General features: G+C 48.8%; 1 long non-coding RNA gene across 3 annotated transcripts in view; it reads left to right on the forward strand.

The window, feature by feature from the left end:
* LOC119399341 (uncharacterized) overlaps nucleotides 1-23,783 on the forward strand; it is a 42,000-nt gene extending 18,217 nt beyond the window's left edge. For all 3 annotated transcript variants that reach the window (XR_005184802.2, XR_007416828.1, XR_007416827.1), the window contains exons 2-3: nucleotides 2,338-2,452; nucleotides 23,474-23,783. This is a non-coding gene — a long non-coding RNA (uncharacterized LOC119399341). The remainder of the gene's footprint in view (nucleotides 1-2,337; nucleotides 2,453-23,473) is intronic.
* Nucleotides 23,784-27,199: the final 3,416 nt, after the last annotated feature.

A 27,199-nucleotide genomic window follows, 5' to 3' on the forward strand; every position in this document is an offset into this window, starting at 1 on the left:
TTTGTAACTAGGTTATGATATTCATTATGTGTTTCATATTATTTATTATGTGTTTTGTTATGTATTATATTTTGCGCAAAATTGATATGTGTTTCGGCAGTGATGCTCTCTTTCCTTATTTTTCACTGACGAACTTCTCTGTTTAAATCTACCTGCCTAGCAATTATGATAGATTTGTTGTATGTATATGTGCTGCGAAATGATATGTGTTCCAGTAGTGAAGGTTCCATTTCTTATGTTTCTCTTATGCACATTTCTGTTTAATATGATCCCATTCCACTCCTGTAATAGCCCGCTAAAAGGGCTGACAGTATCAATAAATGAAATGAAATGAAATGAATTCTTCTGTCTCTCATTCCCCATTAGCAGCCATTGGCATGTTCCAGTAGGAAACGTTAGTAGAAGTAGAAGTGTAAGTGTTAGCTAAAAGCCGACTTCTTCTGTCTCTCATTGCCATTAGCAGCCATTGTTTACCTCCAAGGTAGTGCCTGGTGAGATTTCTCCTGTGCGTGATTAAACAATAAAAATTTTGTTCAAAACGCCGTTGATTGATGAAATAAACCAACGAAAGACGCCAGATGTTTTGTAAAAGCAGAACGAAAGAACGCCAGATGTTTTTCTTAAAGTGTAGTAGTAGTAGTTGCATGTAGCCACCTCGCCCGATCGTCAACGGGCGAGGTGGACCGGCAACGGCGCGAGGACCCTGCCGTACGAGAGTTAAATCACACTAAAAGACATACTTTGCGGGCGATACACTCTAGTGAGCTTTCAACTTTTCGTCTTAATGTAATGATAAAGAAATTATTTCTACGAAAAACGCAAGGCACACCTTGAGCAATATTTTTGGTTTTGGGACGCTAAATGGAACCATGAAGCCGGAGCACTTGCACGATCGCGTTCCGTTGGCTTTCGTTGGGCATGCTACCGACCTCGCGTCGTGGAACGCGCGTCCTGTCTTCCCTCTAGCCTTGCCTTTAATTCGCACAGGGCGAGCGGGGAATGCGGTCGCTCTTGGCGCTCTTTCGCTCGGGAGCGGACTTCTTCCTTGCATTTCACCGATCACAAGTGATAATGAAGGGACCACGTAAACCAACAGTACAATAAAAGTTTGATGTTTAATATATACACGATGTTTCACACTCTTTTTCCGGAGAAAACGTCTCGGAAATCCCCTCCCCTGACGGAAATCGGTGCCGTGACGGTGACGTGACGGAGCGTTTGACGGCTGTGTGAACGAGCCCTTACCGTGTTGCCATCATTAAATAACGACTGGACCCAAGAGCGTAAGGTACGCTATGTGTACTACGCTCTCGAAGATTCCGCGAGAACTTGGTTTGAGAACCATGAGGGAACGCCAACGTCGTGAAATTAGTTTCGTCGGCAGTTCCTCACCGCCTTTGCGAGAGTGGACAGGAAGGAGAGAGCTGAGTGTGTGATGAAGAGCAGAGTTCAAGGCCAAAACGAAAGGGTATCAACATCCTTAGAGGGCATGTATCGGCTTTTCAGGCGTGCGGTACCGGTGTATCAGTGAAGCCAGGAAAGTTCGCGACCTAATGCCAGGTGTCAAAGAAGACATTTTTGCCGGCCTCATTCGGAGCCCGCCTGCGACACTTACGGAGTTCCCCGATGAAGCCACCTCTATCGAGAGGGCCCTTCAACAGCGTGCCAGGCAGTATAACCGCGATGCCGTGCATTCAATAGGGGTTGCTTTGGTCACTCTCGCCAATGACATCAGTGCCTTGCCGAGGGCTCATCAAGGCTGTTATTAAGAAGCTACAAAAGATGCAGTAAACTGCTCCACCTGTAGGAGACCTCTCCGTTGCGGAGATAGTGCGCTACCTCAGTGATGTGAATCACAAGGTGGTGCCCCACATATCTGATCCGACGAGCTCCACGTGCCGAGGTTGTCCACGTAGTACGCATGAAGCCATACCACGCCCACGAGTGATAAGCAACCCTTCACCACCCCTTCGCATCATGTACTACATCACTTTGGTAATTTTTTCCCTTCACGCAACCACCTTTCTCCATAGTGCCGTCCTGTTGCACCTGAACCGATCGAGGATGGCCGCTCTTGGTCTGTGACCAGAAAATGTCATCAGGCTATGAGGTGGATGCTAGAAGACACAGGTGCGACGATACAAAATGGGCGTTAACTTTAGAAAACGTTCAAGTCTCAAAAGCGCGCGCACACCGATTAATTTCGTTGCTCTCTTTCAAGAGGCTGGCCACTACAGTTGCCAGCCTACCTCGCGTCAGTAGATCTCAGTCGATCTGGGATGTGCCTTTTTCTTCTTTCTTCTAGCTCTTTAATTGGACTACTGTTCTCTGTTTCAGATGTATGCATTGTGAGTTCCTCGCTTCGGCTCAATAACAGCCAGAAGCACTTCGATCCGAAACTGTGCATGGAAGTGACTTGCGTTGCAACACAAAAACAGCTTCAGTTAAAGTAGTAGGTACCTTTTGTATAGAACCAATATCTGTCGACAACGTTGTTGGATGAACTACTTCAGCGAACAGCTCTATAAAACACAAGAAATTGTAATTTATTGTACTTGTTAGTGACTGACAATTTTAGTCAGTTCATCATCATCAACAGAAGCGTGACTACGAGCGCAACAGCACTGACAGCGTTAAGAGTGCTAGCAACCCCCTTTGCAGGGAGTAAAGGCTTGTTACAAATTTCACTCCCTTTTAAGGAGTGCTGGGAACTCTCTGCTGCACAGAGTGGGCCCACTCTCTCGACAGAGTTCTGGTACTCCGGCTGAACGAGATTGAACAAGCTCCCTCGCCAGAGGAAAGTAACGCTTCTGAAATTGAGTGACATTTCCTCTCTGTAGGAGCTACGCTACTCCCTCACCGAGTCTTACAGTGCTAGTTGGGCTAAGGTGCATGAATTCCCTCCATGAGTATAATCACTATTGCTGCTAGGACTAGTGTTAAAAAACAAGATATCCGTCGAGCGCTTTCTACAATCTAACAGCCAACATGATAACCGAGAATTCTGAAGCTCAAACCACATATGCAGAACTAACATCCGCACACAATATACGCAACACGGCAACACTGAGCATATACCGCTTCTGCTTTTTTTCCCGTTCTTTATTTCCGGTCTTCGACATATTACGTGCACTTACTAACAATAAACCAACAGTATACACAGAAGAATGATTGATATTATGTAAGTTATCACCTTACGTATATAACAAAACATTAAAACAAAGAAGTGTATGTCCCATTGTCGTGACGGTTCAATCGAATCTCCTTTAAAACAGCCTAAAGGTTCGACCCCATACCGATACTCATATATACGGTAAGCGGTATATATACCCACGATGTCTTGACCCCCCTTTCCATGCTGGTGGCAAAGCTCTGTTGTGCGTATTTAAACAGGAAACATACACAGAACATGAGTAAGTAACATGTGGCAAGAAGATGTAAGTATGTGTAGGCACATCGGCCTGTTACTATGAAACTGCATAATATTCAGCGCCGTTCGCATTATTAATTTCCAATTATCAGCTGTGACCTTATCGTACTTCAATAATGCATGTTGCTGGGCGAGTCGGTCGTACATCATTAAAGAAGGTGCTGCGCAAAGGAAAGACGGAGAAGGAAACACGGACTGCGCCCGTCCTCGTTCACTTCCTTGCCCATGTTTCCTTTGCGCAGCACCTTGTTTAATGATCCTATCGTTTCGGCTCAGTGCAGTACAGCCGCCTAGTAACCCAAGAAGGGGGAGGGGAGCGCACAGTCTGCCCCATACTTTGACTTAATCGGGAGGGGGGGGGGGGCGCTGCGATGAACATTCGCCCCCCTGAGGCAGTGGCGTAGCCAGGGGTGGGCACACCGGGCCCGTGGCTCCCCCCCCGAAATTTTTTTTGCTATTGCATACTGAGCCCAAAATGACACTTGACCACATCTGCCTGCCCGGCCCCCACTACAAATCAAGGAGGTGCCCCCCCCCCGAAAAAAATTTCTGCCTACGCCCCTGCCCTGAGGGGGAAGCCTGCGCACGCCTATGACTTCTGGGTTTAATGACACGCAATGCCCACGAATACGAGTAGCTCCGCAGTAGAGCTTTGGTATTTCTTAACTTGAATGAACCATTATTTCTAGCGTACGGTGTCTGCACAAGAAGCGATGAGCCTCGTTGCGACGCGCTTTCAGCAAACGCACACAAGCCACCGAAAGCCGCCGGGCGCACTCACCGGCACTTCCCCTACACAGACTTGTCAATAGGTGACTGGCAAAAGAGCGAGGGAGAGGAACCCAACCGCGGGATTGTGCGATGCGCTGTCTGCTGCCGGTTTCCGGCTCGAGGCAAGTAGACGGCGAACCGTTCCACCGTAGGCTTCTGATTGTTCGGCATCCTCGCACGCGGTCACCTGTTTGTCATCGCCTTGCAAAACCATGGTCGGCTGTTCAGCCATCGGCTCCTCCAACTCGAGCGTTAAAGGCAAATGTATGTATAGGATCCCGTGTAACGAAGGAAGAAAAATGAAGTGCGCCGTGGCTGTGAAGAGAGCCTCCGCAACTGGTAGCCTTTGGATACCGAACGTTGGATGCAGAGTGTTCCAAGGCCATTTCACCACTGTGTGTATTCCGCGCTAATAGCAAGCTTACGCACGTATTTTACAGCGAAAGCTGTTATGAGATCATTTCAGCCGGCCGTTTTTGGCGCCGTAGTTGTCCGCCGCCGCCGCCGGTGTCCGTAACCAGTATCACTCGAAATAAGAAAAAAAAACGAAAGAGAAAACAATTCTAGGATGGAACGAGGTTCGAACCTGGGCCCTCTGCGTGGGAGCCCAGTATTCAACTTCTGAGCCATGCCGGTGCTTGAAACTGCTTTGCAAAAAGTTCCTATACAGGCTTCATGTCGGGAAGGAACCACATTAGCATATGCAATATAGCGTGGTAGAAGAGTAAAATAAGCACCAAACGTCTCACAACGCGAATTCTGTAACCAGGCGTCACACAATTCGATTTGCGCAACGAGTAGGTTGTTGAATGCTTCCAACCCATTACAGAGGGCTCTGCCATAATTCTTCATCGTCATCAGGCACAGCATCAACAAAGTGCGCGTAATGCCTTACATACGTTTAGCAGGTACCAACGCTCTCCTGTAGAATGACGAAAAATGGCACAGTGCCTGCTGCCCTACTTCTCAAAAATTACAATGATTTATAGCGTAGTGGGTTCCTTGCAAGTGCACTTGTATAGGTTGCCAAGGAAGCCCATAAGCGCATGATCCACTTCCTCGGGGTCTCAGTAAAGTTCTTTGCCCCCCCCCCCCGTCTCTCTCCCACGTCAACGTATGTTATACAGCATGACGGGAGAGGGAAATAGCGACCGGGCGTCACCCAATGCAAATTACGTAACTGGTGGGCCGTTTAAAGATTCCAACCCATTACAAAGGGCTGAGCCATAATTCTTCATCGTCATTAGTCGTCGCGTCAACAAAGTTCACATAATGCCTTACAGACGTGTAGCTGGTGCCTCGCTTCTCCGCAGAATGACGAATAATGGCTTAGTAGGTGCTTCCCAACTTCACAAAAATTGTGATTTATGGCGTAGTGGGTACCTTTCTAGTGTACTTGCATTGTAGCCCCAAGAGAGCTTAACGGGCTCTTGAAACGCCGCTCTTCCAGCTTTCGCTGTGACTGTGCTGCGGTTTCAGCGCAGGCCTGGCGTTTATTTTTTATTTTTGCGAATATTATATCGAGAACAAAATTTTCGCGCAGGCGCGCCTAGCAAAGATCTTTAAAATGATGCTTCTCACGTGGAGGAACGTATTATACAATAAAAGCTGTTCTCTGTGTCGACTGATCTTCCAGCAAAAGAGTTACAGTACCCGCGATCAGTACAACAGAATTGCGTATCATTTGTGTGCAGTAAACAATATCCTTACCTTTCACGGCTGGCGGGGTTTTTCATCATCGCACTCACGTTTAACTAAAACAGAATATCATCTTATTAAGCACTGACATCGCTGGAACATGGACGGAGAGGTAGACCATTTTTTTACGGAGCAGACAAAAAAAACCGTGCGTGCCGCTGCTCACCCGCGTGGTGCGTCGAACCGGAAGCCGCCGCATCCCATAGTTCCCTGCCACTGCTTCTTTTACGGGTCACCTCTTGGTACACCTTATTGAACTAACATGACGGCATACTTTCTTCCGCATTCAGTTTGCTTTCTGCCGATCGGTTATGTGGTTGAAAGTGCGATAAAGCTGCAAATCAGTACACTGACACGGCCGCTGTACTTGCACTTCGTCGTTTGCGCGAGAAAATACACGTTGTTCAATAAAGTACGCGCGTATTTATCGAACGAGATTACAATTAATATAAACATTCAGAAACACGTCAACCAGTAAAAGTAGCGAGAAACGGCTCTTAAACCCCGCAGTAACAGCCGATAAACTGAACGTGATCCTCGGTAACATTTTATATTTTTTCTAAGCTGTGATTCCTAAAAGAAACGGGGTGCTGTTGGCATTATCGGCGTGTCATCCCTGGTCCGCAGCACTTTGTGTCTTATGAAGATTGAATTTTTAGTTGGACAGGGAGATCGCGCCTGCATTCAGTATGCGGCACGTAAAGATGAAGCCGAACGGTTTTTTGTCTTGACTCTTCTTTTTACAAAAGAGCTCTTATGGTCGATGTTTGCCGTGGGTCGTACATAAAATAATGTCATCCTCATGAACCGGCATGCGCTCATTCACTGCCCAAGCACTCGGCACAGATGGTTAACAAGATCAGCTGAAACTGGCGGCCTGTAATTGGTGTTTGCCACCCGTGCGATCCCTTAACTTTAGGTGGACCAGTGTGGCGAGTTGCGCGATTTGCCCAATTTCTGTGGCACATGCGCGCATTAGGAGTTTTTTTACAGAATAGCTGTTACGGTCGAGGTTTGCCGTGGGTCGTAGATAAAGTATTGTCATCCTTATGAACCGGCAGGCGCTCTTTCACTGCTCAAGCGCTCGGCACAGATGGTTAACAAGATAAACTGAACCTGGCGGCCTCTAATTGGTCTTTGCCGCCCATGTGCCCTCTTAATTTTTATGGACTAATGTGGCGAGTACTGTTATTCGCCTATTTTACGCGGAAAATTGATGTATAGAGATAATAATAATAATTCTAAGGTATGAGCTGGACCACAGTATGAACCAAGGAAGAGAAAGAACGGAAAATTAGTTGGTTCGGTGTATGTACGTCATCATCGTGCCATCATTGCCTGACCTCATCTGTAAATAAGCATATTTAACCTCAATTGTCTTGGAGTTTAACGTCAAAAACCCACGACATGATTATGATAAATGCCGTAGTGGAGGGCTCCGGAAATATCGACCACCTGTAGTTCTTTAACGTGCACCTAAATAAAAGTACATATAGGAGAGAGCAAGCATAGCCACGTATTGTAGAGTATGCAAGGAGTGGGAACGAGACATGTGAGAGGAGAAAAGCCTAGTCAAGCCGGGACCAGCTACGTGCCCAGCAGCTCTGCTGTGACCCAGACTTGCCGACTTAGTGCAACATGCGCTGATTTTTTGGGCATATGACGGCGTGTTGCGGGGTGTCGCAATGGTAAAGACCTCGATTCGAAACTTTTGACTGCGGCCATTCCAAATCAGGAAAAGAGCGATTGTCTCTGCATGCTTGGTTCCGGCGATAAAAAAATCGTGTTTGCACACTATGAAGGCGAGCTTTGATCTGCAAGTTTGGCGCCTCTTATCGGCTGGATTTCTCAGTGCGGTGGATTCTTCTGTAGTAGAAGCATTTTACAGAAATGAAAAGGCAAGACTCATAAGTCTGCTCTAAACTGTCAAGAAAAGAAAGCAAGACCGGTAGTTATCCCTTACTCGCATAAAGTCGCGCATAACCTTAAGAAGGTTACTTGAAGGTTCTACGTTCCCGTGGTCTTTTCAGTGCCAAGTAAAATATCTCAAAAGGAACGTCAAGTAATTCAAAAGGAACGCGTATGTCAAAAGGAACCAAGTAATTCTGAGTGAAGTCGACAAAATGCTTATAAAGGCGTTGTTGCGAACGATTGCGGCCGCGCGGCAACAAGCAGGAGGACAAAGAGAAGAAAGAAGACGTAGACACGAGCAGTTGAATAAAGGAGATATAATGCTTGGTCTAGGGCTCGGGTCTTAATTACGCGACAGGCGTCATAGAACCGTCACCCAGGCCTTGGGCCTCCCCGGTCATGCGCGTGAAAAAGAAGGATGGCAGCTGGCGCTTTTGTGTCGACTATATGTATTACCATTTGCCTCGAATTGATGACGCCCTCGATTGCCTCCTTGTTGCACAATACTTTTTATCAATGGACATTCGGTCCGGCTAATGGCAAATTTCCGTCGACGCCACTGACCGCAAAAAAAACCGTTTCTGTTACGCCCGATGGTCTCTACCAGTTCAAGGTCATGCTGTTCGGACTATGTAGTGCCCCGGCAACTTTCGAACGTATGATGTACTCCCTTCTCGGAGGATATAGTCGTATGTCAGCTTATGTTACTTAGACGATGTCGTCGTCTATTCACTTATGTTTGACAGCCATCTCACACGTCTGTCGGCCGTTCTGTATGTCTTTCGAAGAGCCGCTCTCTAGCTGAATTCTGCAAAATGCCATTTCGGACGGCGCCAAATGACTATACTCGGCTACCTTGTGAGTTTTGCCGGTATTCAACTGGATTGAGACAAGGTGCGAGCAGTACAAGAATTTCGTGTCCCGTGCTCAACCAAGGACGTCCGAAGTTTTGTAGGACTATGTTCCTATTTTCGTCGATGCGTCCGCAACTTCGCCGACATCGCCCGACCGCTTACTGATCTCTTAATGAAGGATGGTCCCTTCACGTGGGGTGTCGAGCAAGTACACTCCTTTTCTGCCCTTATTCATCTGCTACTACGCCACCAATACTGGGCTATTTCGACCCATCATCGCGTACAGAGCTCCGGACCGATGCCAGTGGCCATAGAGTCGGGGCGGTCCTCGGCCAATGAGAGAACGTCAAGGATCGAGTAATTGCTTACGCCAGTCGTCTTCTTTCGCCCGCCGAACGGAAGTTCTCCATCCCTGAGCGTGAATGCCTAGTTTTAGTGTGGGCAGTGACCAAGTTCAGGCCCTTCTTGTATGGCCGAACTTGTTCCGTAGTCGCAGACCATCACGCTCTCTGCTGGCTCTCATCGCTAAGGGACCCATCTGTATGTCTCGGTCGCGGGGCCCTGCGTCTGCAGGAATACTCGTTCGTGGTCCACTACAAGTGGGAACGACTACACACAGGCGCAGGATGTTTTTCACGTGATCCACGTGAAGCGCCCGACCTCACTGGCCTTGAATCCTGCCGGTTCATGCGTGCTCTCCATCCCCGCTTTGATTGGAAGCTCCACCAAACAACGACGGGACTCATCGTTACTTTCCGTCATCAACCATCTAACCTCCGCTTCACCAGACCCTTCCGTTCGCCTGTTCGAGTTGCACGACAACATTCTGTACCGTCGCAGCTTCAACTCCGATGGCCCGGAACTACTTTTTGTGCTACCCCACCATCTAAGTACCAGTGCTCTCGAAGAACTCCACGACGTACCGACAGCTGGTCAACTTGGCGTCTATCGTACCTACGATCGCGTGCGACGTCGCTTTTTCTGGCCCGGCATGTAGCGTTATGTGGTCCGCTACGTCTCTGCTTGCGACCTCTGCCAACTCCGCAAGCACCCATCTGCGCTACCTTCGGGCCTCCTACAGCCAATCCACATACCTGCAGAACCATTCTTCCGTGTTGGCTTTGACCTGCAGGGCCCGTTTCCTGCGTCCACGTCAAGAAATAAATGGGTTGCATTCGCCGCAGATTACGCCACGCGCTTTACCATCACTCGAGCATTGCCAACAAGTTGCGCCGCAGACGCCGCTGACTTTCTCTTGTATGAAGTCATTCTTCATCATGCCGTCCCTCGGCAGCTGCTTACCGATCGAGCGAGGTACTTCCTGTCACGTGTTGTGGATGACATGCTCAGTGCCTGCTGCACTGAGCACGAGCTTACCACCGCTTATCATCCACAGACGAATGGATCGACCGAGCGTCTGAACCGAACGCTGACTCAGATGCTCTCAATGTATGTACGTCTCACCAGATCATCGTGACTGGGACAGAGCACTCTCACTTGTCCCCATTGCGTACTACTCTTCACGACATGACACCGCTGGTTATTCGGCGTTTTATTTGCTATTTGGCAGACATCCAGCGTTACCATTTGACACGCTCCTTCCTTCGGCTGCACCCTTGACTACTGAATACGCCAGCGATATCGCTGCTCGAATCCATACAGTTAGTCAGCTTGCCCATGACCGACTGACCTTGTCGCAAGAACACCAAAAAAGACCGTTATGACAGTCGCCACCGAAGCGTTCACTTCCCGCCGGGACCTCTATTCCTTCTCTGGACACCATACCGCCTGGTCGGCTTACCAGAGAAGCTTCTCCCCCGTTACTAAGGCCCCTATAAAGTGTTACAATAACTCAGTGACGTGAATTATGAGATCACACCCCTGGACACTGCCTCTTCGGCCTCCTCACACCAGACGGACGTTGTGCAGGTTTCCAGACTGAAGCCGTATTGCCCTGATATTCTCTCACTGCCATGCCAAGCGCCGTGACGGCGCTTCCGCCACCGGAAAGTGATTTCACGGTGCGTGATGGACATGAGCTAGCGCGGTGCTCTCCCAAGATGACGACAAGTGAGCTGGAAGCGCTTGCGCATGGGGCTTCTCAGCAATGTTGTTTGACTGTCGATTCACTGTTGTAAATATCCATTAAACCGTCATCTCGCCTCCGTCACAATATTAAGGAAGCGTTGCTGCAGACACCAACTCTTGTTCATTATGACGAATATACTTCTATTGTCTTGCACACGGACGCTGGCGGAGCTGGACATGGTGCGGCAAGAAGATTACACTGGCGAGCAGCATGTGTTATATGCTATCCGCCAGCTTTCAGATGTGGAACGGCGCCGTCACTCGTCAGAAATGTAGTGCCCGGCTCTAAATTAAGGTTCTAGCCTATATGTATGATCTCTGTTTCATAGCTCTCACAGATAACAACGAATTAATCTGGACACAGCCTTCGACCAACTTGACCCCCAAATGGCACGATGGTCGCTTGAACTGCAAGAATATGATTTCGCCATTTTACATGGACGCAGTACGCCACATTAAGATGCCGACTTTCTGTCGCGCTATCCGTTGCCTATAGCATTGTCGAAAACTTAGAGAGTGCGAAAGCTCACGACTCAGAGCTCGTCTTCATCGTGAACAACCTTCGCACTGGCAGCTCTAGCCAATCGAGTTCGTTATTGCAAGGAATATAATTGCCTGGTTGAACGATGGTAAACCAGGCTTTTTGACCGAGAGCAGCAGCTACTACGGAAATGACCCCGCGGCGGTTTCCCGCGCATCTTCCCGCCCGCGCGGCAAGCAGCGGTGCGCTGTAACACTTAAATACAGGAAAGCGGCGCAACACGGGACAAAGACGTAGACGAGGGAACAAGTACAAGCGCACATTACAACGTGGTTTATGTTCGAAACAACTCTCACTATACCTAAGAGTACGCACATGCACAAAAGGCAAAAGTAAAAAGCCATCCTGAGAAAAAAATTATTGCTATGCAAGACGATTACACACCTACTACTAAACAGTTTCATAACGTAATCCTCAGCGAATTCCCTTGCAACTGCACCACGATTTTTCTTCAAGGTCAAGGTGGAAGAAAACATATTCACACGTGTAAAAGACTTACACTAAAACGGTAGGTGCGAACCCGGTCTATTTTTATGAACAGCGCGTGCTCCTATAAGCGAACATTAATATATGACAGTTTAACCGATGTATACGTTACGGCAGCTTAACGCATCATGAGTACCACAGCCACAGAACGCTCCCCAAAAGAATGATCATGTTTTTGCTTTATTGCAGCATCGTTTAAGATCACCAGCTTTCACAACAGGCTTACAAACGCTAGATATTTTACATGGCACAGAAAAGACCACAGGAACGTAAAACCTTCAAGTAACCTTCTTAAAGGAGCACTGACATCAAATTTCAAAGTAGAGATGTGCCCTTCATTCGATTGCTCGGTATGCATAGGTCTCCTTGGCCCAATTTGAATGGCGTCCGTCGCGTGAAAGTAATTTTATTTCGAGGGCAAACAGCGTACGAAAGCTCAACGGAAGATTGATCACGCTGCGACATCGAGACTAGTGCTACGTAACAAGTGTGGTACATTCCGACCATACCATCCTGAGTGACAATACGCTAGTAACAATGACCTCGATGATTAGTGCTACGTAACAAGTGTGATACATTCCGACCATACCATCCTGAGTGACGATACGCTAGTAACAATGACGTCGATGATCTGAGCGTATTTATTGTGCCGCCGACTGCCGCCGACGCCAGGCGACGCTCTCACCGGCTCTCACTCCCAGCCAGTGGCTCTCCTCGCTGTCCCGATCCGTGCCTGCGATGCATCCTGTCGTATCGACTGATTTGTCGTGTGATCCTCAGCGCGAGTGCGATCAATCGGAGCGACTACGTGCCAGCATGTTGGGGAACCGCTGCGTAGTACGGACCTGCCCGTCGAGGCGCGGAAAAAGCGGAAAGTGCGTGGCGTTTCCTTACACGTACGGTACACGCCAACACGACCACAAGTTATCGAAGTGGAGCAGCTTATAGATAAATATCATCGCTAACAAGTAACACGTATGTAGCGTTATTAGTGAATGTTAGTTCGTCCGTGGACTTCCTTGCGCTAGCGTAATACCGGGTTACTGCAGCCGTAACCGTGAGAGGCCGGATAGGTGGGGCCATCTGGCGGCGCAGAATTGTTATTGTAGAAACCTATCGTATTCTATTTGTCCGCTGGTGTGCATTCGCTATGCCGATATTCCATAGACACCTCTGCGTATACCGGAATGTTGTGCACGCTAAAATTCTCTAATATATCTAATTGAGACACACCAGCGAGTATGGCCCAAGCGTGCGTCCCCGGGCACCTCCTCGTTGCTGCTTGGAACAGCGTCCATTTTTGAATCGCTGTTTTGCAAAGCGTCGAAGCGAAAATGATTCGCGACGTCGCGTATCGCGGTGATTCTAAGTTCCAGAATGCCGTCTTCAACACTAGTCGACACTTTTGACGGCGACGACGGCGATGCTGGTGATAAGGCATGACTGAACGCGCGCGCCTAGCAGACGAAATGTTAGCTGAGCAGCTGATCCTCACGTCACTCCTTTCTGTGTACAAGTGGTAAACTGGGCGCGGTCTGGAATTGACCGCGAGGGAGCGCTGCCAGCGCTAAGAAATGGCGGGCTTGCCGGCCGTTTTGAATCGTGCTAGATACCGGTGATATAAATCAATAAAACAGATAGTTATTCGTCCCTCAGTTGCATTTTCGGTCGTGAATCGCTACTAGGGGGTAGATAACTACTCGTGGATGCAAAAATCTTGACATGCGTAAATTTGATGTCAGTGCTCCCTTAAGGTTATGCGCGACTTTATGCGAGTAAGGGATAACTACCGGTCTTGCTTTCTTTTCTTGACAGTTTAGAGCAGACTTATGAGTCTTGCCTTTTCATTTCTGTAAAATGCTTCTACTACAGAAGAATCTACCGCACTGAGAAATCCAGCCGATAAGAGGCGCCAAACTTGCAGATCAAAGCTCGCCTTCATAGTGTGCAAACACGATTTTTTTATCGCCGGAACCAAGCATGCAGAGACAATCGCTCTTTTCCTGATTTGGAATGGCCGCAGTCAAAAGTTCCGAATCGAGGTCTTTACCATTGCGACACCCCGCAACACGCCGTCATATGCCCAAAAAATCAGCGCATGTTGCACTAAGTCGGCAAGTCTGGGTCACAGCAGAGCTGCTGGGCAAGTAGCTGGTCCCGGCTTGACTAGGCTTTTCTCCTCTCAGATGTCTCGTTCCCACTCCTTGCATACTCTACAATACGTGGCTATGCTTGCTCTCTCCTATATGTACTTTTATTTAGGTGCACGTTAAAGAACTACAGGTGGTCGATATTTCCGGAGCCCTCCACTACGGCATTTATCATAATCATGTCGTGGTTTTTGACGTTAAACTCCAAGACAATTGAGGTTAAATATGCTTATTTACAGATGAGGTGAGGCAATGATGGCACGATGATGACGTACATAGACCGAACCAACTAATTTTCCGTTCTTTCTCTTCCTTGGTTCATACTGTGGTCCAGCTCATACCTTAGAATTATTATTATTATATCTATACATCAATTTTCCGCGTAAAATAGGCGAATAACAGTACTCGCCACACTAGTCCATAAAAATTAAGAGGGCACATGGGCGGCAAAGACCAATTAGAGGCCGCCAGGTTCAGTTTATCTTGTTCCTCACACGGCCATCTCACACGGCCGACAGACGTGTGAGATGGCTGTCAAACATAAGTGAATAGACGACGACATCGTCTAAGTAACATATGCTGGCATACGACTATATCCTCCGAGAAGGGAGTCCATCATACGTTCGAAAGTTGCCGGGGCACTACATAGTCCGAACGGCATGACCTTGAACTGGTAGAGACCATCGGGCGTAACAGAAACGTTTTTTTTTGCGGTCAGTGGCGTCGACGGAAATTTGCCATTAGCCGGACCGAAGTCCATAGATAAAAAGTATTGTGCAACAAGGAGGCAATCGAGGGCGTCATCAATTCGAGGCAAATGGTAATACATATAGTCGACACAAAAGCGCCAGCTGCCATCCTTCTTTTTCACGCGCACGACCGGGGAGGCCCAAGGCCTGGGCGATGGTTCTATGACGCCTTTATAAGCATTTTATCGACTTCACTCAGAATTACTTGACGTTCCTTTTGAGATACGCAATATGGACGCCGGCGTATAGGACTGGTGTCACCTGTGTTGATCAGGTGAGTCACTACAGATGTTTGGCCCAGAGGGCGGTCGTAAAAGTCGAAAATGTCACGATAGGATGCTAGCCGACGATGGAGAGTGGTAGCTTGCGCTCTGGTGAGATCGGGAGCGATCATCTTGTTAATGACATCGAGAGGCAAAGTGAGATTAGAATCGTGACACGGAGACGTAACATCGTCGTCCAAATCAGCAACATTGCAATTGTCGAGCAGAGAGATGGTGGCCAAAGACATGCCATGCGGAATAACTGGAGTCAACAGACTGACATTGAGAGGGAGAATGGCTACTGTATTATAAGTCAAGGAAGCAGCAAAGGCGACGTCTCGGGCCATGAGTACGTCAACAATAGGAGTCACGAGGTAGTCACCATCGGGCACACCGCATGAAGACGACAAAGGTACTCATGTAGCAGCTTGTCGAGGCAACCGGACGTAATGGCGAGAGCATAAACGTGGAGGTAGGCCGGCAGGAAATTCAGCAAGCTGGGGCAACTCAAGCTGAAGAGCACCAGTCGCACAATAAATGAGCGCAGAATGACGTTACAGAAAATCTAAGCCAAGGATAAGGTCGTGAGGACACTTCTGAATGACGCAAATTGAATTGATGTAGGATGACCGGCAATACAAACACGGGCTGTGCAAATTGCTTGAACAGCAGGAGTTCCTCCAACAGCAACTCGGAGCGTGCGGGAATCGGTAGGCGTGGGTACTTTATGCGGCGGCGGCGGCGAAGGTTTGCGCTCATTACAGAAATTTGCGCTGCAGTATCGATAAGCGCAGAAATACCCGCACCAACAATGTTAACGTCTAACAAACTTCGTCTCGTCGAAAGCATCTAGAGAGAATTTATGGAAGAACTAGAAAATACTGCGTCCGGATAGGCCAAAGGAGGGTTGAATGGGGACGACGGTTGGCAAGTCTGCGGTGAGCGAGACGACTGGCGAAATCCTGAAGGCGAACGCGTCCGGTGGCCGTGCCATGACGGAGAGCGGCTGGTGAAGCTTTTGTAGAAGTTAGGCGAAGAAGACTGGAGAGAGGTGCGAAGCGGGTGCTGTCCTGTCGCCGGTGAGGGGCCGATGACGGCTGAGGTAGCGAGGACCAGCGGGTATCGCAGTAACGGGCTACATGGCGGATGCTGTGGCAGTGAAAACGAATAGAAAATGAATTGATCGATTGTTGGTGGTTCTCAAAGCAGCAGGGTCGCGATATCATGCCGGAAACTGCTGCTCGTGATAGCATGAGGGCGGACGCCTCGAAGTTTGCTGTGGGCTGGTCACAGAGCACACAGAGTAAATGCCTATGCTGGTGACTTCCTGACGGACGATGGCTTGAACCATGGGAGCAGTGACTGGGGTCGTGCCACTTGCAGGGGTGTGAGCTGGAGCACTGGCCACGGCTTCAAGTTCGCGGCATACAACTCGAGTGAAACTGGAGGTCTGATGAAGCTGGAGCTGGCGGTGGTGTTCTTGCGCGGTCTTCGCAGGACGACGTTGCAGCCGTATTCGGAAGCCGAGCAAACACACTGTCTATGCACCGGTTCATAGTTTCCTCAAAGCGCCGACAATTCTTTATAATGGCGTCCACTGTCGAATAATTTTTGCATATTATGAGGTAGAAGGCGTAGTCCGCGATCCCCTTAAGAATATGTCCAACCTTGCCGGCCTCCGGCATCTCGGCATTGGCATTGCGACTCAATGGTAGCACATCTCCTATGCGCAAGATGTACTATTCTGTGGAAGTCGGCGCCCGAGACGCGAGCATTTTGTTCGCGGCTATCTTTCGTCCGACGGGCTTTTCAAGTCCAACATTTTCTCTTTGCCCGTCGCCCAACTCCCGAGTTCAGTTTCGTGGTTCTCATACCATACTTTGACAGTTCCCTTGAGGTATAACATCAGATAGGCCAGCATAAGAGGCGGACCCCAACGGTTGCGAGCACTCACATGTTCGTACTCTGCCAACCAATCCTCAACGTCCACTTCATTGAGATCGCCGGAATCCGCTAAACACGCCAGGATCCCGGGGGTGTTCAAGCACGACCGTTGTTGTCGCAGGCGCAGCTGCAGTCGCCACACCTTCTTCATCCGCAGAGAGACCTGGCGCAGATGCAGACGCCGCATCTTGCGCCATGTTGTAGATAGATCCTTCAAACGACGGCGTTTGCGGAGTTCCGTTGCGAGGCGTGTCGTACCCATTAGCTCGACCTCATATAATAGAGGCGAAATGACGGGTTAATGGATATTTGCAACAGTGAATCGGCAGCCAAACAAGATGGCTGACAAACCCCACGCACAAGCGTTTCACGCTCACTCGTTGTATTCATCTTCGGAGAGCACCGCTCTAGCTCATGTCCATGACGCACCGTGACAATATCACTGAGGGCAGCCTGCTGCTGTGACGCCCTCGTCCACTGACTGTTCTTTAGCAAAGCAGTCAGACAAATGCTACGACTGGCGGAGCCTTTGACGAAGCGCCGGAAATACGAGGTAAACCTCATGAAGCTCTTCAGTTCCTTGGCTGTACAAGGGGCACTGTAAGAAGCTGAAGCACGGAGCTTTTCAGTATCAGGCATAGCACCACTTCAATTTACTACGCGGCCTAAATGCTCCACTTAATGAAAAAAATTGTGGCAAGTACACGAAGGACGGGGAGGCCTGCACTAAGCCGGCCTGCACTGTCCGGCTTCTCCAGCAGTGCTCGAGTGGTTAGAGCGTGTGTATATGGCCTCGAGGCCCACCACTGGAAACGCCGGCGCCACCGTCGGCGTGACGTGCTTGGCAGGATCACGTGGTCTCAGCGGCCGTGTCGGCTGCTTGTGGCGCACTGCCGCGTGCTTTCAAAACGAGTTTCAAGTCCCACATGCGCTGCGGTCTGTTGAAATTCGGAAGTTTTCTCTCATTTTCTACTCAATTGAAACCATTGTAATAGAGTGGCTGCCTCCGAAAGCGACGAATATGGGGTTCTACCGCTCGGTGCCGCAGTGCCGCGCTTACGCAAAGGAGCCCAGTGTCAGCCTGCACTGGTAACCGCGGGACAAGAAACAGCGTGAAGCATGGGTTGTAAAGCTAAGAACCGGCAAGTAGCCATCCGCTACGAGTCTTGTGTGCAACAAGCACTTCCGCGACGAAGACTTGTTACTGCGTGGGGCCTGCGATGTTCGGTGAGTAGCAGACAGCGCGCACTGAGACGATGGCTCGCGCGCGCTTCCCGCCGGCAAATGATGCTTATCTGCCACAGAATCCTAAAAGCGCTACCTTTTACCACGTGCGATGCCATCTCAGAACCCTCCAATGCGACCTCTTGATCGTCGGCCCCGTGCTCAGCGTCCACAAAATCGGCTGCAGATGCGCAAGTCATTGTTTAGATACGTTAAATTAAAAAACGCACAGGGTCCCTTATGCATTCGTTAAAGGTGACTAGAAGGCGAAAGCCATCTTCTTCTTGTCAGTCGATGTACTGATTCTCCCGCGCCCCCCTCCAAAAGCGTTCTGCGCCTAACGCGGTTTTGCACGGCCTCCGTGACCGATCACGGAGGCAATGCAAAGCGACCATGACGTGTCAATACGTCATCATTTGACGTCACATTATATGACGTCAAATGACGTCATATAATGACGTCAATATGATGGGCGACTTTAATGCAAAGGTAGGCAAGAAGCAGGCTGGAGATCATGCAGTTGGGGAATATGGCATCGGCTCTAGAAACGCCAGAGGGGAGTTACTAGTAGAGTTTGCAGAACGCAATAATTTACGCATCTTGAATACCTTCTACAGAAAACGGGCTACTCGTAAGTGGACGTGGAGGAGTCCTAATGGCGAAACTAAAAATGAAATAGACTTCATAATGTGCGGCCACCCGGGCATTGTACAGGATGTGGAAGTAGTTAACAAGATCCGATGCAGTGACCATAGAATGGTAAGATCTAGAATTCAACTTGACGTGAGGAAGGAACGGCAGAAACTGATACGCAGGAAGCCGATTAATGAACTAGCTCTGAGAGGGAAAGTTGAGGAATTCAGAGTTTCACTTCAGAATAGGTACGCGGCTTAAACCGAGGAAACCGACCTTAGCGTTGACGCAATGAATGATAATCTGACTAGTATCATCAAGGAGTGTGCAGTGGAAGTCGGGGGTACAGTTGTTAGACAGGACACTGGTAAGCTATCCCAAGAGACGAAAAACCTCATTAAGAAACGTCAAGCTATGAAAGCCTCAACTGCAACAGACAAAATAGAGCTGGCGGAGCTTTCGAAGTTAATCAATAGGCGTAAAGTAGCCGACTTAAGAAAGTATAATATGGAGAGAATTGAGCAGGCTCTAAAGAACGGAAGAAGCCTCAAAGCTATGAAGACAAAACTGTGCATAGGCAAAAATCAGATGTATGCATTAAGGGATAAGGAAGGCAAGGTCACAAACAATATGGATAGAATAGTTGAGGTAGCGGAAGAGTTCTACAGAGATCTGTACTGCAGCCGAGCCATTCAGGATGATAACGTAAGAAGGAGTAATAGCGCAGAAGAATCTGACATCCCACCAGTATTGACAGAAGTAAAGAAAGCCCTAAAGGGAATGCAAAGAGGCAAAGCAGCTGGTGAGGATCAGGTAACATCAGACCTGTTGAAAGACGGTGGAGAGATTATGTTAGAGAAACTGGCCACCCTGTATACGAAGTTCCTCTCGACTGGGAGGATACCAGAATCTTGGAAGAATGCCAACATCATCTTGATCCATAAGAAAGGGGACGTCAAAGACCTGAAAAATTACAGGCCCATAAGCTTACTGTCGGTTGTCTACAAGCTATTTACAAAAGTAATTGCTAACAGAATTAATACGACATTGGAGTTCAATCAACCAAGGGACCAGGCAGGATTTCGTACAGGATTCTCAACAATAGACCATATTCATACTATCAATCAGGTGATAGAGAAATGCGCGGAATACAACCAACCCCTATACATAGCCTTCATAGATTACGAGAAGGCATTTGATTCGGTGGAGACATCAGCAGTCATGCAGGCACTGCGGAATCAAGGCATCGACGAAGCCTATATAAACATAATGGAAGAAATCTACAGCGGATCCACAGCCACTATAGTCCTCCATAAAGAAAGCGACAGAATCCCAATAAAGAAGGGCGTACGGCAGGGAGACACGATCTCTCCAATGTTATTCACCGCGTGTTTACAGGAGGTTTTCAGGGCCCTAGATTGGGAAGAGCTAGAGATAAGAGTTAATGGAGAGTATCTCAGTAACCTACGATTCGCTGATGACATTGCATTGATGAGTAACGCGGGAGACGAATTGCAGCTCATGATTACTGAACTGGATACGGAAAGTAGAAGAGTAGGTCTGAAAATTAATATGCATAAAACTAAAGTAATGTGGAACAATCTTGGTAGAGAACAGCGCTTTGCGATAGGTGGCGAGACACTGGAAGTTGTAAAGGAGTACCTCTACTTAGGACAGGTAGTAACCGCGGAGCCGAACCATGAGAGTGAAATAACTAGAAGAATAAGGATGGGTTGGGGCTCATTCGGCAAGCATTATCAAATCATGAATGCTAATCTACCACTATCCCTCAAGAGGAAGGTATATAACAGCTGCATCTTACAGGTACTTACCTACGGAGCAGAAACCTGGAGACTTACCAAGAGGGTTCAACTTAAATTGAGGACGACGCAGCGAGCGATGGAAAGGAAAATGATAGGCGTAACCTTAAGAGACAGGAAGAGAGCAGAGTGGGTCAGGGAACAAACGGGGGTTAATGACATCATAGTTGAAATCAAGAAGAAGAAATGGATATGGGCCGGCCACGTAGCACGTCGGCAGGATAACCGGTGGTCATTAAGGGTAACTGACTGGATTCCAAGAGATGGCAAACGCGTGAGGGGGAGACAGAAAATTAGGTGGGTAGATGAGATTAAGAAGTTTGCAGGTATTACGTGGCAGCAGAAAGCACAGGACCGGGTTGATTGGCGGAACATGGGAGAGGCCTTTGCCCTGCAGTGGGCGTAGACAGGCTGGTGATGATGATGATGATGATGATGATGATATATGACGTCATAATGACGCTAGATATTTTGGCGATCTCTGACATCATGATGACGTCATATATGGTGACACCATCACGTGACGATTATTTGTTGCATCACTCGTGTTGACGCCGCCGATGCGGGACGCCGACGGGCAACCTTCCCATTTGATGAGGCATGCATTGCTTCATAAGCTACATAAATTTTGCATTGCCTCCGTGATCGGCCCACCGGCCAACTCCATGTATTTTCTTGGAGCCTCATTTATTTACGTGGGAAAGATGCCACCCTGTTAGCGTTAGACACGACACTGCTGCCAAAATTGCTGGGGTACTCGCCAAATAATTACTATCCTGTTTTGCGGCTGCTGGTTGCTGCAATAACTTCTATTTTATTCACCGCTATTTCAAGTTCATGTGGGTCCTAGTTCACAGCCGACGCTTGCAGAACAAGTCCGGCAAACGTTACTGTATTTTCTTTCTTTTCCTATAGGCGTCGAATGCTACTACATGCTCGGTCTCGTAGACTGGTTCTTCTTCCACCAGCAATCTCGAAGTGGTGAAGCTTTGGTCTATGAATTTGTTGATGACAGAGAGCGGCAAGTTCACTGGAATGCAAACGGAACAATAATTAAGGAACATTAAAAAAAGGCGTCGCATTTGCTCACGTTTTGTGTGAGCACCAAACGAAACGAATTCGCTGAATAAAGAAACAGAAGCAGCGGCATTTGCGCGCTGAGAAGACCGATCAATACGCCGTGCGAGACAGCTTGTCAAATGACATTGAAACGTACCCGAATTTAGACCGAAAAAGAAAAAAAAAACACTGAATCGTCGGGACGGCAGATCACAAAATTGCCATGCGCACCGAAGCCGCAGTTGTAAGGAAATTGTTTTTGAACTGCTCTGATAGCGTCCGCGCAACAGTAGTTGTTTGTTTACTCACAAATTCTCATATTTTGCGGCCTAAAGATCAGAGCGCGGTGCCAAAACGCGCTCGTAGCAAAAGCGAAACCATCAGTACGAACATACATGCAGACGCTCTTACATGCAGAGGCACCGTCAGTCGTCGCGAACCCGTGCGATCGCTGGCTTGAGGCTTCTTTCTGTTATGCTCCGTTTGGTTATACAGGCAGTCTACTCTAACGCGATATTTCACATAGTTTGCACTCAGCGAGTGACTACCTTTCACGCAAGAAGCCGGTTCAGGGGTCTCCAACGCGGTGACAGCGTGAAGCGGGTGCTCGGTTTTCTGCAAAGAGACAGCGACTGTAGACTATCTTGTGCCTTCAGTTCGTCGAAAATGATTATCTTGAGATTAAAGAACACAGTTCATTTCGAAAGTACTTACAGAAATGCCCTGGAGGGCTTCCGCGAGGTGTTTTTGTAGTGCGCTGACAGCAAAACCTATGGGGAGCGCGCCGGCGGTATCCTGCCTTGCACGCAATCGAGGCGCGTCCGATAGAGGGCGACTCCGTAACTCCTCGAGGCCAATACTATAGTATAGTAGTTTGTGAAGAGGAAAGACAACTTCGCTGAGACGAGATAAAGGTAATTAACCACAGTGATGGCTAAGTGCTATATCACCTCCTGCAATGCGATAATAACAGGACTCGATTCGCAGTTCCGCCGGGTACCCACTCCCTTTTATAATTGCGACATAGCCCATGCTGCCACATGGTGGTGGGGAGCATGGGCTCTGTTCTTCCTGCTCTCTTCTATATTTCACTTCACTCTCCCTGCCTCTACGCCGTGGCCTCACATTCTTATACTGGTTGCCAAAAGAAGCTTCTTGCCTAACTTATTTATCAGGGTGGCGGACGAAATGGCCTCGCGTCACACATGCGTTTGACAGCTGCGTAGGTTATTGATGGCCGCTTGGACGCTCCCATGTGAGGCTTCTATGGAAGGCTTCTATGGAAGGCTGGGAGCCCGAAACAAATGACGCTGAAAGCCACCACAGTTTATTGATCCGCTATCACGCCGGTTGTGTTCAAAAGGGCATTACAGTGAGAGTTTTGGCGTTCACCAAGCTACATATTCGACACTTGTCAGGGTGTACCTGATATTCTCATACCAATTTCAGAAAGGCTGCCTTTTTGTTATTGCCGCTTAGCTGATTGAGAAAAGGCAGGCAAGTAGTCCAGATTCTACGCGCCGCTACAAGACGCTTTCGTGGAAAGTGACAGTCTCAGTATGTGGAGTCATCGGGACCTCGATAAAAAGAAGTACCCGTTTGAGCAAATGTACACAACGGACAGATCGTACATTCTGCAAACAGCGACGGACATGCTCACATGGACTTTCTTCACATTTTCCTGGTTCTACGCTGCTTTGCAAACGCGTTCAGATGATTAGAAAATTGTTTTCGACCCCCTCAGTTGTGTTATCTTCGAAACTGGCCTATCTGGTCTCTTATACACTTCCTAAAGTAAATTCGGAATGCATGTAACAACCGTCGCTAAAAAAAATATATTTTTTTCTTTCAGCTGCGACCCTCCTTCGCCAACTCCAGGAAAAGTATGCGAAGTTGGATTTGAAACGCCTAAACGTGGAAAAACGCCAGAGAAATTTTTCCATTGCTGCCCCCATTACACATGCAAAGGAGCCCTTAGCAAGTAGAGTATTTTGAACTATATTTTCACATAGGCAATGCAGAAGGCGCTTATTGAAGAGACGTTCTAGTGAGAGCGCAAAATAAAAGCTGGGTGCAATATGCAATCAGGATTTCGTAACCAGTTAATGGTCGCAATAATTTTCCAGTAATAAAACAATTGCCATCATTATGATTACAACGTATTCTTTTTCTGTCATTGTTCGTGGTATTTCGGTAGTAACCCTTAAGGTGAGCGCGCAAGCGCGCGCTACAATACAAGTGCTGCTGAACGTGCTATCCAGTATATTGTACTAATGAACACAATCACAGCAAAAGAAATATACACAAAACGGGGAGAATTATTTAGTTTGTGCCCGGTTACCTATTGCACAAGCAAAACGATTCGATGTGAGTTTTACGGACAAGGGGCCACTTATACTGAGCAATTTTAGTGTATCTTGCAGGAACTTCGCAGCGCAATACAAAAGCTGCAGCGGTCTGTTGTATTATCATGGCAGTGGCGTTGCCAGGAGGGGGGGCACACCGGGCCCGTGCCCCCCCCCCTCTCTTCCGAAATTTTATTTTGCCATGGCATACAGAGCTCAAAATGACACTCGATCACGTCTGCCTGCCCAACCCCCACTTCAGATCAAGGAGCTGCCCCTCCTGAAAAAAATTTCTGGCTACGCCCCTGTACCATGGTTTACCATGGAGGCACTTATTATTGTTTTCACTGGAAATAACAGTTGTGTACAAGGCTCGCCGTACTTACCAAAGACCCCATAAAGTGTAAGGAAGTCATAAATTTTCATGGTCTCAAAATGCATTACTGATGCATTGGGCATCGTGCAGAAGAAAACGAAGACGGCGAGTGAGGACCACCTTGTTGAAGCCTGTTCTAAACGCCCGAATGGTAAAATGTAAAACCAATTTCTATTGTTCATACTTCTGTTCCACTGCGTGCTCATGGCAGTGGCGTTGTCAGGGGCTGACCAGGCCCGTGCCCCCCCCCGCTCCCGAATTTCTTTTTGCCATGGCATATCGAGCACACAATGACACTCGGCCACATCTGCCTGCCCTGTTCCCACTTCAGATCAAGGAGGTGCGCCCCCTCCCCCCACCCCGAAAACAGTTTCTGCCTACGCCCCAGCCTCATGGTTCGATGAACAGGGCAAAAGATGCGTGAAAATGTAGCTCATAAACATGAATCAGGCGGCATACCTTGAAGTATGGAAGACGCAGCATGTGATAAAGGTTCAATGATTCAAGATCAGACGTGATGACAAGGAGACAGCAACAAACGCCTTGTAATCCACCCAATACCGAAATATATTAAAACGGGTTGCACGAAACTTCAAGTTCGACGCTTTATTCCAAAACCACTCTTTCACTTTGCACTCGCTAGTTTCGCGGAACTGTTACCACATCCGGCGAAATTATCAAGCTATACCGAAGACACCTGCGTCTAGGTGTATTGCCCTGCGTGTTTATTGCTTTATTATATTGTGTCCGGGTTTCACCCGCACAGACTGCTAGCAACGCTCGGCGCGGACTGCGGGGCAATGTTTTTGGAAGCTTCGCGATTGTTCGAGATTATTCTGTTGAGATTATGCGCAGGACGCGAATAGTCAAGTTTATTCGAGAGCTTACGGGAGCACCAGCGATAAGGCTCATATGGACGATGCCGCTTGTAGAAATGCCGACGTACCTTACGGCAGATCAGATTACCGACGGCCGACACTGTGGTCACCACCACCGGTCTACAGCGTGTATTTTTTGTACTTTGACGTATCATTTTTAAGCCCTAAGTTCGCCCCGTAAAGAGTTTCTCTTTGAACCTGTCAACTGCTGCCTTCTTCGACGTCACGACCACCTGACACTGGTTGAGGTGCTGCTCCGTTCATGATCCGGACTCCCCCGCTAAGCGCTGACCCAAGCCCAAGCCGCGAAGAAGTCGACGCTAAAGACAACCCGGGCCGTCGAACTAGCCGCAGGCAGTAGGGACTGCAGGCGGAGCACGGGCTAATTCCCTAAGCCACCAGGCAGCCGAAGACCACGACATCGACCGCATGGACGATCACAGCTCCTCGCCCGCCTACTACGGTCGTCATGCACCAACCCAGAGAGCCGCCGACTTTCAGGGGATCACCATGTGAGGATCCGGAAAGCTCGCAGGAGCCATTTCACTAAGTTGCCACGTTCAGCAACTGAGACTGGGACGAGAAGCCTCGCCACGTCTATCTCAACCTTTAAAATGGCGCAATGACTTGGTTTGAGAACCAAGAGCCCATGCTAACAACGTGAGAGCTCTTGCGCACAGCCTTTCTTGCCACGCTTACGAACCTGATCAGCACAGAAAGGGCCGAAACCCTGTTGGACACCCGTGTGCAGCTGCCAACGAAAATATCAGGCTGTACTCCAAAGAAATAACTCGTCTCTTTCGCCACGCCGATCCAGCCATTTCTCCCGAAAAAACTTCGCTTTCTGATGCGAGGAGTGCAAGAACTTCTCGGCGGACTTGTGTGCAACCTCCAAAGAGGGTCCCGGAATTTCTTGCGGAGGCTACGACGATCGAAAAGGCCCTTGAGGTGCGTACCAGGCAGTATAGCCGCCGCATGCCCACTACTATTTACGGGGACGTTGAAGCGCCGCAATTGCACGACCTACACGAGACCATGCGAGTGATGGTGTGGGAGGAGCTGCGGAAATTGTTCCCATCCTCGCAGCCTCTGGTGGATTCGATCCCTGGCGTCCTAAGCTAGGCAATCCAACAGTCACTGGTAGCACCTCACCCAGTGCAGCCTGAGACACAAGCGATCAGCTACGCCGCCACCGCCCCCCGCAACGCTCCTCCACGCCAGCGTCAGGACGGTCCATCGCCGTAGTTCCGTAGCCAGCCGCCAGCACCGATGCCATACCACCCGCCTGTCCGTCAACACTACACTCCGAGGAAGACCGACATTTGGCGCACTCCCGATCACCACCCACACTACTATCGAGAAACTGGCCACACCAATCGCCATTACCAGTACCGATAGATGGGACTGCGTGGTTTCGCCACCGACGCGACACCTCCACAGCGGGGTGAAAGACCACCTGATATCGCAGAGTACCTCGCAGGATCACCGTCACCAGGCCGCTAAATCTACCCGCAGTAAACTCGACTTGCTGCGCAACCAGCAGGAAAGGAGGGACACAGAAAAGAGCGCTCTTTCCTGTCTCCCCCATTTTTTGCTGGTTGTGCATCAAGTCGAGTTTACAACTATGAACGAACTAGTCTGCAAAGAAGTACTCCTCTAACCGCAGCGGGCGCAGTCGCGGACCGGCCCTACTCGAGGCCGATCCACGAGCCCTTATCCGCAAAACTATATATATTGTGACCACGCCTCTCCACCAAATGTGATGGAGGCGAGATGACGATTTAATAGATATTAACAACAGTTAATCGGCAACCAAACAAGATGGCTGAGAAACGCCACGCGCAAGCTCTTCTCGCTCACTCGTCATCTTCGGAGAGAACCGCGCTAGCTCATGTCCATGGCGCACCGTGTCATACACACACACACACACACACACACACACACACACACACACATATATATATATATATATATATATA

Source organism: Rhipicephalus sanguineus, chromosome 7 (genome assembly GCF_013339695.2).
Source record: "Rhipicephalus sanguineus isolate Rsan-2018 chromosome 7, BIME_Rsan_1.4, whole genome shotgun sequence".
NCBI lineage: Eukaryota > Metazoa > Arthropoda > Arachnida > Ixodida > Ixodidae > Rhipicephalus > Rhipicephalus sanguineus.